Here is a 10,806-nt window from a genome sequence, read left to right on the forward strand (position 1 = left end):
AAAGCCAGGTAACTCTGTCTGTGAGACAGCCTGTAAGGACATACCTGTACATACCTGATTGGTCAATCGATTTTTATTTTTCCGTTCCGATGGGCTTGTGCAAATACCCCATGTTAGCTCTGTAACTGTATCACAAATGGGCGGGGAAAATTTTACTTCCAATGCAGGGTCACGTCTTGTAATTTGATTACTTTTATCCACATGCAAATTATATAACCAACAATTGAGAAAAAATCAAGCCAAGCTTTGGGTAGTTCATAATACATGTAATACTTTGCATGCCTGCTTAACAGAAATCTAGTAGATAATGCAACCGTTCTTATTCGACCTGTTGTTTATCTAACCCGACCCGACAAAACCAGACAAATACCAGATAAAATATTTTGTGATTTCAATTGTTCAATTGCATCAGATTTCATAAAAAATGAATAAAAATTATAACAAAAATCTCCGTCTTATGTTACTGTTTCTGTTTATTTTATATATATTATAATGATTTGTCGTCAACTAATAAAAGTTTCGTTTCATTTCCGTCTTTCGAAAACACTAACGCAATAGCTAAAACATGTTAATAATGAAAATCAACCTATGCACCACGCCCCTTGAAGCAAGTTAAGACTCAACAAAAGAAAACATTTTTGTATCGATTATCTTTTAAATCTAAACTGTGCATCAACATGCTGTATTGATTTTAGTTTTATGTGGATAAAAAAATACAGAAGGATTGATAGGGAGTATTAAAACCTTACTTGTTACATTTATTTTATGTCCCAATGTAATTTTGATTTTATACATGAGTGAAACGCCCTACAGTGTGATGTTTATAGCGATTCAGTTTCCTTTAGCTTTATATTTATCACATCTATGCAATCAACCCTGTCTATAAAGACCATGAACAGAACAGAGACAAACAATGGTCTTTTGACAAAGAAATTATTTATACATATTGTAAAGTTGTCTTCGTGAAAATGGTAATCGCTAACTCAAATTAATACATCATAATGCATTGATCCAGTGCTGTGAGGTAGGCTCTGGGTTCTGTCCCCTGGCCGAGACACATCTAAGTCTAAAAAGGTGGTAGTTTCTGCTCCTGCTTAGGGCTCAGCATAACGGGAGTGGGACGACTGGTTCGCCCGTTGTCCGTATATGTGACCGGGTGGGGAATGTTGCTGAGCACTATAAAAAAGGTTCCACTATACAAGAAAACACAACACGATTATACCACAGTCTCCCAAAACACGCACCTCGCACACATACACGCAACACACGGCATGCATGGGAGGCCGTTCATACATGACCCTGGGTTAATAGGACGTTCATTAATCAAACAATCAAACAATTAACAGCTACTTGACTGATCTAATACTTCTATTATTTGGTTTACAAAAAGCTTATGCCTGTCGATCGAATCACTTTTAATATACAAGGTATTGCTTTAAAGTTGTAATTTATGTGCCGAACTAGACGAAAAAATTTAACATGTCTTTTTTCGTCGGTAATCTATGAAAAACCATAAATTTGGTGAACAAACATTGAAAATCATTCACTAAAACAGAAAAGTATAAATGATGATTTATAAACACAGATTTGTACATGAAAAACGTTCTTGTTTTATGTCTTATACAGGTTTTGATGAAAACATACCTGCAGAAGCAAAATTACACTTACGCATAATATAGTATAAATGTAAAATGAAATTTTAAAATTCACTTTGAGGTCCTATTTTAAAATTAAAATCTATGTATTGTAATTTTCATGATATTGGTAACTTGTGGTGGTTAATAGCATTTAAAAGCTCTTCCTGGTTCGTAAATATGAAAAATACAACATACATAACTCTAATACTAGTTTTTCAAAGTTCTCATTTTTGTCCAATTTTACAAGCCGATATACATGCATTGAAATACACACTTTGATCAATATGACTGAATAAGATTCAATGAACGTCTTTTATTCCCACACATCTCTCCCGGATGACAGTTACTGAACTGTTCACATATTACCCATTACGACGCTACTCAATTATTTCAGCACCTTCCCTCTCAGAAGTTATCTCTTTCCCCTTCATTTAAGAAACTATAGCTCTTATCATTGAATAGCTATGAACTCAGTGTCTGAGTGCCTGACCAATTCATATCATTAAAGCAGAGACCAGGACAACCTGTATCACAGTCAACAAATGTGTATCATATGAGGGGGGCCGAGTGGTTTAGATGTACCGACATATTACCACATGCCCTCCACCTCTGGGTCGCGAGTTCGAATCCCATGTGGGGTATTTACCAGGTACTGGCCGCTGGTCGGTGGTTTTTCTCCGGCTTTCCTCCACCAACAAACCTGGCACGTCCTTAAATGACCCTGGCTGTTAATAGGACGTTAAACTAATCAAACCAAAAAAAAGTATCATATGAGTGGATTGAAACCTTTCACTAAATACTGGGTTAAGTACCAATAACCATTTAAAACCTGGCAATTATCTTCTTTATACATACAGTTTTGGGCAATTAAACACCTTTGAAAAATATCTATAACTACAAGCTTCCGTATTCAAATTTTATATATGATAATTATAATATGTTTATACTGTTATATATTATAAACAACACTGTATATCTTATGTTTTTTGCCATGACCTGGTTGTTCATTAGGGAGATAACTCATATAGCCTATGCCTGCTCAATCTTTTTCCGATTTTTTTTAAAATAAAATTTGTTGAAATTGAATGCGAGAGAGACAAAGCAGAATGCGTTCTTAGTGAACTTAAAGACTATTTATGGTATGTTGCCATGGAACTATTAAGATTATTAAATGCATATACGGCGTTACAATGGTATCGGCTGCCCCTGTTGCATGGTCGTAAAAGGCGACTAAGTTCAGGATCTTATCTTTTCTCTTCTTCCTTAATAATTTTCTGATAGATCTTCCTAACGTGTCCTTTGACACCGATCGCCTTCTGCTCCTGCTTAGCGCTCAGCATGAAGGGATTGAAACGATTTATTCGCTCGTTGTCAGTATGATGGGACCTGATTGGCTTCTTCCACGGTGTCTTCGGCGGCATTTACTGGACATATGTTATGAGTTAAATTTAAACTGTCTGATGGGCCTGATCATTAATGTTTTTATATTTTTAATAAGAAAATCTCAGCAGGTAACTGACAAAGGCATATACAAATCCAAGTTCTGATTATTTGTGTTTGACATATAGCTCAAGGTCATGCTAATATGAGCAAGGTTTTACAGATATAAACTAGTATATCGCTCAAAAAATGAGCTGCATTTAATTTTCACTTTAGAAATGTTTTGATGAACATATCTCAATTTTTTGATAATAATAAACAATGTATTCAGAGAGCACTATGTCTGTTCTTTAGTGAAATTACACATGTGACTGAGTTAGTCAACTGAACTGTGTAGTGGTAGTATGAACTGTTAAACAACTACTAACAATTTAAATGGAGAGTTTTTTTAACACCCAATAGGGTCACCATGACGTATCTGTACAAACTCACCACTACATGAATTAACGAACGATTACCAAGTGTCAAATAAAGACACCTTTTAATGCAACCGGAAGTTTTGAACAAATAGTACGCGCATGTATAGTACTATACAAATCGAAGAAAGTATAAACATCAAACAAGTTCAGAAGCTTACCAAAGATGTCATTTCAGCGATTCAGCGATGTGATATGCTTATTGCATAATATTCACATGGTGACGTAACAAGCGGGTTGATATTCCGATTATAAATTATATATCCCAAATATTTTTCAGGGTGCCGTTGTATAGCCACTGTTTTTTGGGTTTTTTTTTTTTTCTTGTAGTAACATAAAGAAAATTACATATCTAAATTAATTTAGAAAATTAAGGACCTCTTATTCGGTTCATATAGCGTTATAGCGTAAAACATAAAATAATTCATAATTTATAATATAAACATTGCTGTATAAAGCTGGATTTTTTACTCATTTTGAGTTTATCTTTAATAAATTCCTGCAAAATTAGAATAAAAAGCATCATATATAGGACGGAGTGGACTGCAGGTAGGGCATACACATTTTATTTGCTCCTCCTAGTACATGATCTTAAGTGGGGACTAAATTTAGGATATTTTCTCACAAACTTCACAGAGATATCGCATGGGTGCCAGGGAAAAGATTATAAGACTCTTTCATATGTGGATGTGAAGGAATTCTGCCCGAGGGCGACAAATTACCCAATACATCGTACGGCACACCCCACCAATTCACATTATAACTTTACTAATTTAATGATTAGAGAGAGAAAAAACATAGATTCCTTTATTGTCATTCATAAAACACAACATTTTTATAATCACAATTGTCATTTAAAGTAATACAGCAAGCACGAGGACAACACGTGATCACCAAGACAATATATAAAAGCTAAGCTGACTTAAAAACTAGGGGAAAAATCGTACCAGGATACCGGATTGTTATTAACATCAAATTGAATTTGAAAAACAAATGGTTGCTGTATTTCTTTAGGCGATATATTTTTTTCATAAATATACTACGAAGAAAATTAAATTCGTTCTTTTTTTACAAGTCTACTTCGATTCATCATGCCTTGCCATCACCGCTAGCTCGAGGACCACATGTTACACTGGTTTCATAAACACAATTTATTAAGGCTTTGTTCGCGATAATTGATCGGGCCGAAGGTAGTCTGATTCCTGTTGATACACAGATATGTATTTACTGAGACCTGTAACATCTTGTACGTAAAGGTAAAAACGATCCATTAACGATTTTTGTATAAGTCGAGGATTAGACAGCATGACAATTGATATATACATATATGTCTTATATACCAGCACCTGAATCAATATAAGATACCGTGAGCGAGATGGAGATGTCATTTGTCCAAGGTATTGAATGCCTTACCGCCCATCCTGTCCCCAACTAGTTAGATGTCACGTGCATATCAATAAATCAAATATGTTATTGCGCTGTCTCCAATGTTTAAATTGAAAAGAAGTGATGCATCATCATTTCTTTACGTTTTAAGATATGGCTGTGGTATCGTTTTTATGTTATAAAGTAAACTTGGGATAAAGTAAACATTTTCATTTAACAATGTGGGAAAGTTATCTAATTCTAGAATTGATTTATGTTTGAAGATAGCACTAATGTATGGAAGGCGACTAAATTTAGGATCTTATCTTTTCTCTTCTTCCTAACTGACTTTATCTTTCCTAATGCCTCCCTTGGCACCGCCTCACTTTTGGCCTTGAGTTGAGCGTTTGCCCCTGGGAGAAAGGCTCTGGGTTCTGTCCCCTGGCCGAGACACACCAAAGTCTATAAAAGTGGTAATTTCTGTTCCTGCTTGGCGCTCAGCATACAGGGAGTGGGACGACTGGTTCGCCCGTTGTCAGTATACTGTGACCGGGTGAGGTGTGTTGCCTGGTGTCTTCGGCGGCATGCATCGGTGATATTGCACTATAAACTGGGCAACATTTCCAATTTACAAGAAGACACAACAACACAAACATACCACAGTCTCCCAAAACACGCACCTCGCACTTTACAAACGCTCAAAACAACCAAACAAATGAAAATACAAACATATTTACTACATTTGTAATCTATAAGGTAACTTATGTTCAATAAATGAACATAAAAGAATAGAGACATGGCGGTTTTTGCGATATTAATGTATCCCGAATTCCATATTTCATTTTGCAAAGAAATTGCATATGCTTGATGTATGTTAAACATTTTCATAATATCCAAAATTTCACATTCAAAGCTCAAAAATTCAGGATACCATATATGGATACCAATTACTGAGGTTATATCCCTTTCTTGTTACATATATTATGATAGCTATTAATGCTTTTTCTTACTTTTTTCTAATTATTTTCTCTTGAGGTTGCTTCTTATTTAAAACATTGTATCAAAATTTATATATATTCACTTAAATCACTCAGATAAAAACTGCTGTCCTTTATTTAATTGGTATCACTATCTCTTTAATCGTTTAAATCATAACTGGATTTATTATGGACCATGAGTGAGGTCCATTTGGTGTTGAATCGCCCTTGTAGAATGTGAAATAATCACCCCGAGCCCAAAGGCGTATGCCATTGAATTGAATTCCACTGGAGCGGTATAATACCATATAGGCAAAATCAACGATTTGTGTTAGATATAGAGTTTATTTGAAAAATATCAAACTGATATGCATGTTAATTACGTTTAGAAGAGCAGTGACCATAAGACGGCACCCTGACGTGCTCAACGTTATGCCAGTAAGAGTTCGATCCTAACCCCGTAGATTCCTATCAATGTTTGTTTGTTTGTTTGTTTGATTAATTAACGTCCTATTAACAGCTATGGTCATGTAAGGACGGCCTCCCACGCATGCGGTGTGCTGCGTGTATGTTGTGCGAGTTGCGTGTTTTGGGAGACTACGGTATATTCATGTTGTGTCTTCTTGTATAGTGGAACTGTTGCCCTTTTTATAGTGCTATATCACTGGAGCATGCCGCCGAAGACACCATGCAACAAATCAATAACAATTATGGATCTTTGATGAGGTCGATGTAATGTAATATAACCCTGATAGAATAAATAATAACTGAGGGCGAAGCTTTTTTTAATTCTACTTGGGTGGTATAACACCACATGAACCAAAATAAATATCCTGACTTTTTAAATCAGTTATGTAGTTTCTTTGGCAAATGTCAAAACATTATCTAATGTGCATTTTAGTTACAAGCAAATGTTAAGCCATAGGAAGCCATTCTGAAGAACTCAACGTTTACGTAAGGAAGATCACAAATGAATATTAACTCTAAAAATGGAAACATCAAGTCAATATGCTATATACCAAACGTCACGTAGCTATACATGTAATAGTTCAACATCGGAGCATATCTAATACATATATCCGAGAGTTAAACTAATTATAATACATGTACATTTATCCAATGTTAATGATCAAGTTAAAGCATTTTAACCATTTCCTTGTTCTGATTTTATACCTAACTGACGACAAAAGCGATACTTAAAATCTTCCTTTATATTATGTCTGATCCAAATAAGACATGGAAAAGTATAGGTAATACGGGTACTGTATTAATATCATATTTTTTTACCGTTTTCCTATACTTTAAAATAAAATAGCAATCATATTTAAAAGAGTTTTTAAGATATTGCTTTTATTTTGAATGAAGATATTCCATGACTTGGGTAAGAGCACAAAAGTAAAAGTTCAAAAATATTAATTTTAAATTATTTTCATTTACAAGAAAAAAGAAAAAAGAGAAGCATCGTAGTTTGAGCTTCCTTAAATATTTTCATAATCGTCGTTAATAATACGTCGTCCATTTATAAGTTAGGTGACCTGAAGCGTTCGTGACGGTGATATTTCTGCGGTAATAAAGTTGCTGGATAACGTCTTGCAAATATTTTTGGGCTATAAACCACTTCACAATTAAATAAAATAACATTAAAAATTGATCTCCAAATACAAACACTATTTGTGGAATAAACACTGGCTAATAGATCTTTTATCATTTTAATTTTGCAATCCAAAAATAGCCGGGTAAGTAACGTCATCGATGTTTGTGCAAATGATGCCACCCGGGTATCAAAGTGCGCGATTATTGCTGTTCGTGGAAAAAAAAGTCCTATACGATATATGTTTGTTGTGTGCTGTAAATATAATATTATATTTCCCAAGCAGATGGAATACATATTTGTACTGCAAAGAAAATACAGTATACTCATTTAAATAAATATCAATTTGACAGTTTTCAACAAGATCATATTTAGATTCATTTAACAGTTCATTTAACTGATTCGTCTTAAATTGGTTTGATGCCTTATCAGACATGAATAACAAATGTATATAAACACCATATGTCACAAGAATGAACGAAAAACTAAAGAATTGATGGTCATTTTATGAAATATGTTTTTAGTGACTTGGTTTCAATGACAAACAAAATTTTATTAAAAGAACAACCTTGGTACACATCCACACAAGGTCCACAGTATTGCTGTCGAGTGTCATTGAAAGTATATAAGATGCTATTTTGAGACTTTAAAAAATATCATGCATAAGAAATAAGATATAACGTTCATCACGCATAATGTCACGTGTGATTTCAAACATTGTATGAAAAACGAATTCTTGTTCATAATGTTTCAATTTTTACTTAAATTGGACTCGATCAAACTACTTAATAAATCTTAATTACTACTTAATTTGCTCATGAACTTGGGTAGATCAGCATCGGTCTTAGCGCAAGAAAATATTTTAGACCTACTTTTGGCTAACTTGGCAAAGCTTCCTACTAGGCCGAGATCTAAACAGTGCCTGTTTAAAAGGGTGCAAATACATGCGCCACGGAGAGATTTCTATATTTTAAGAACAGTTTGAACTCTCATTTTGTTGTCTTAGCATTAATTTTGTTTACGTGGTTATCAAAAGAGGAGTGAGACGTGTACTTTTTTGTGGAGTGGTGGTGTTGCAGGCCTGATAATTAGACCTATTCTGCACGTGATAAAATTAAGGCTTGCTTTGATTTAGTCTATCGGATGAATACCTGTTCTTTCACCGTTTTGCTGACCCATGTTTATCGTTCATGTCGAGGATCATTGCAGTGCCGAAGAATAAAATGTGTTATTTGCCTTTGTGACACATGCACGTCTCCTTTACAAGCAAATTATGAATCCGAAGCAACGATAAAATATATCATATAACAGTCAATGATCTTTTATTTAACTTTAATCAGGCCAAACCAATTTGAAAAAATAGTTCTTCGGATTTTTTTTGGGGGAAAGTGGGGCGAGAGGGTGGGTGTTTTGTTGTTATTTTTTTTTTTTTCATTTTCCAAAAAAAAAAATGGGCCGCACGGTATCAAAAATGAGAATATGATGTATACAAATATAAACACATGGCCAAATCCATTATATTTGTTCAATGTACATGCAGGTTGTAGCATTTTATGTTTTGAGAGTCAAAAGAAAAGATATAAATAACATCTTTGGCCTCTGTGCTATTGACTTATCTGAAAGACTAAATTGTTGTCTAAACAATATTGTACAAGTTCATGTGCAAAGATTTAAAGAGAACAAGGTAAAAACCAATATAATGATATCAAATATTCAACATTAATTAATAACAATAACAGGAGAGGAGAAAATGTAGCGACCAGACCGGGATTCCAACCCGGGAACTTCCGAACACTAGCCGAGTGCTCTACCAACTGAGCTACCTGGTCATCGATGATCGACCCAGTGCAATTCCACTGTACTCCTCCCTCCTTTCTCGAATTCTTCGCCCTTGAAGACATGCGAGACCCTTCCAAACACCACCATAATGGGTTATTTAGTTGGGCGCCTCTGTAGAAGAACAATTACATTAATTCTTATTTTAGTTTCTGTGACCTTGCTATCATTTTCGTGAACAAAATATCAGTACAAAAACAGTCAAGTTCGAAGGAGATTTATTCCATGTATTGCTGTTGTTGGCATGATATTATGTAAAAGTGAAAAAAAATACACATTGTATTTGATGCCAATATTCAGCAAAAGAAAATATGTTCGTAATTTTAAGCATTGGATTATCCATGAGGGTTGTAATTTTACGTCTACCACATCGATCAAATTTTCATCATTTGCGTGTGTAGAATCGAACAAACCTTTTAATGTCTTACATTACAAGGAACAATAACATCTCTGTCAGGATTGTAGCTTTTATAATCGGTCGCTTTGCCTGCCATGTTGTTAGAATTTCACATGGTTATAAATAGTCTGTTCACTTTGAAACGATTTTCTTGTGTTGATTGGTTACTTGTTGTTGAAGATTTCGTGTGTGTAAGGGGTACCAGTGGGGAAATTATTGCAAACAAATTATCATTTGATAAACCCAGAGAAGTCCGGATGTTTTTTTCTGATTGTCGGACATTATTCTCAGAAATCACACAAGGCGGCGCTACACGTACTAAATAGAATATAAGTTCGCAATCGGATCCCCTCGGAGAAATTGACGGAAATTACTCCGAGATGTCGCGATTGTAGAAGTTATTTCAATTTGTGCAACTGTATGCGCTTTTAGTACAGTTTTAACCGAAATGTTATGCTTGTTTCTATGCGTATTTGTACATGTACATGTATATCAATTCGGTGTATATTAGACGGAAAAATTGTTGCTTTAGCATTAGGAGGCCCACTACACCGTCTGAACAACTTTATTAAGATAAATAAAACGTTGATTTTCATAACGCAGGTCGTATTATGGTTCCCGACGTCGTCATAATTACAACGCGTTAGTTGACTATTTCTGCCCCAGACGGCAAAACTTCAACTTGTTTAGTGTTGTAACCTCATATCTTTGGACATATTATGTTATAATAGTTTTTAAAGAAACTTTTATGTTTTGGTTTCGGAAAGGTATCCTAGTAGCCCTTTCATGAATATCATGAAGTTGATTATTTTTTACATTGAATGCGAAAGCATTTAAAGATGCTCCAACGTTGACAAATGGTATTTTGTCACTATAAAAAACGGGAGCAAACGATTTAGTATTTTTCTTCCGTTACAAAAGTTACTTATTTTACACCATTACCACCAATGAAAAGTTTGAGCTTCTAATTTTACTTCTAGTTAATAATATGAAAAATAATTAATTGCATCCCGAAACAATTCCATATCACTTAATCCTATATGGAATGAAGTACTGATTGCGCATGCACCAAAGGCGAAATAAATTATTTTGTGTTATTTTTTGTGTTAACTAGTCATATATATAGACGATTAAACACCAATTATTG

The sequence above is a fragment of the Argopecten irradians genome, chromosome 2 (assembly GCF_041381155.1).
Source record: "Argopecten irradians isolate NY chromosome 2, Ai_NY, whole genome shotgun sequence".
In the NCBI taxonomy this organism is placed as follows: domain Eukaryota; kingdom Metazoa; phylum Mollusca; class Bivalvia; order Pectinida; family Pectinidae; genus Argopecten; species Argopecten irradians.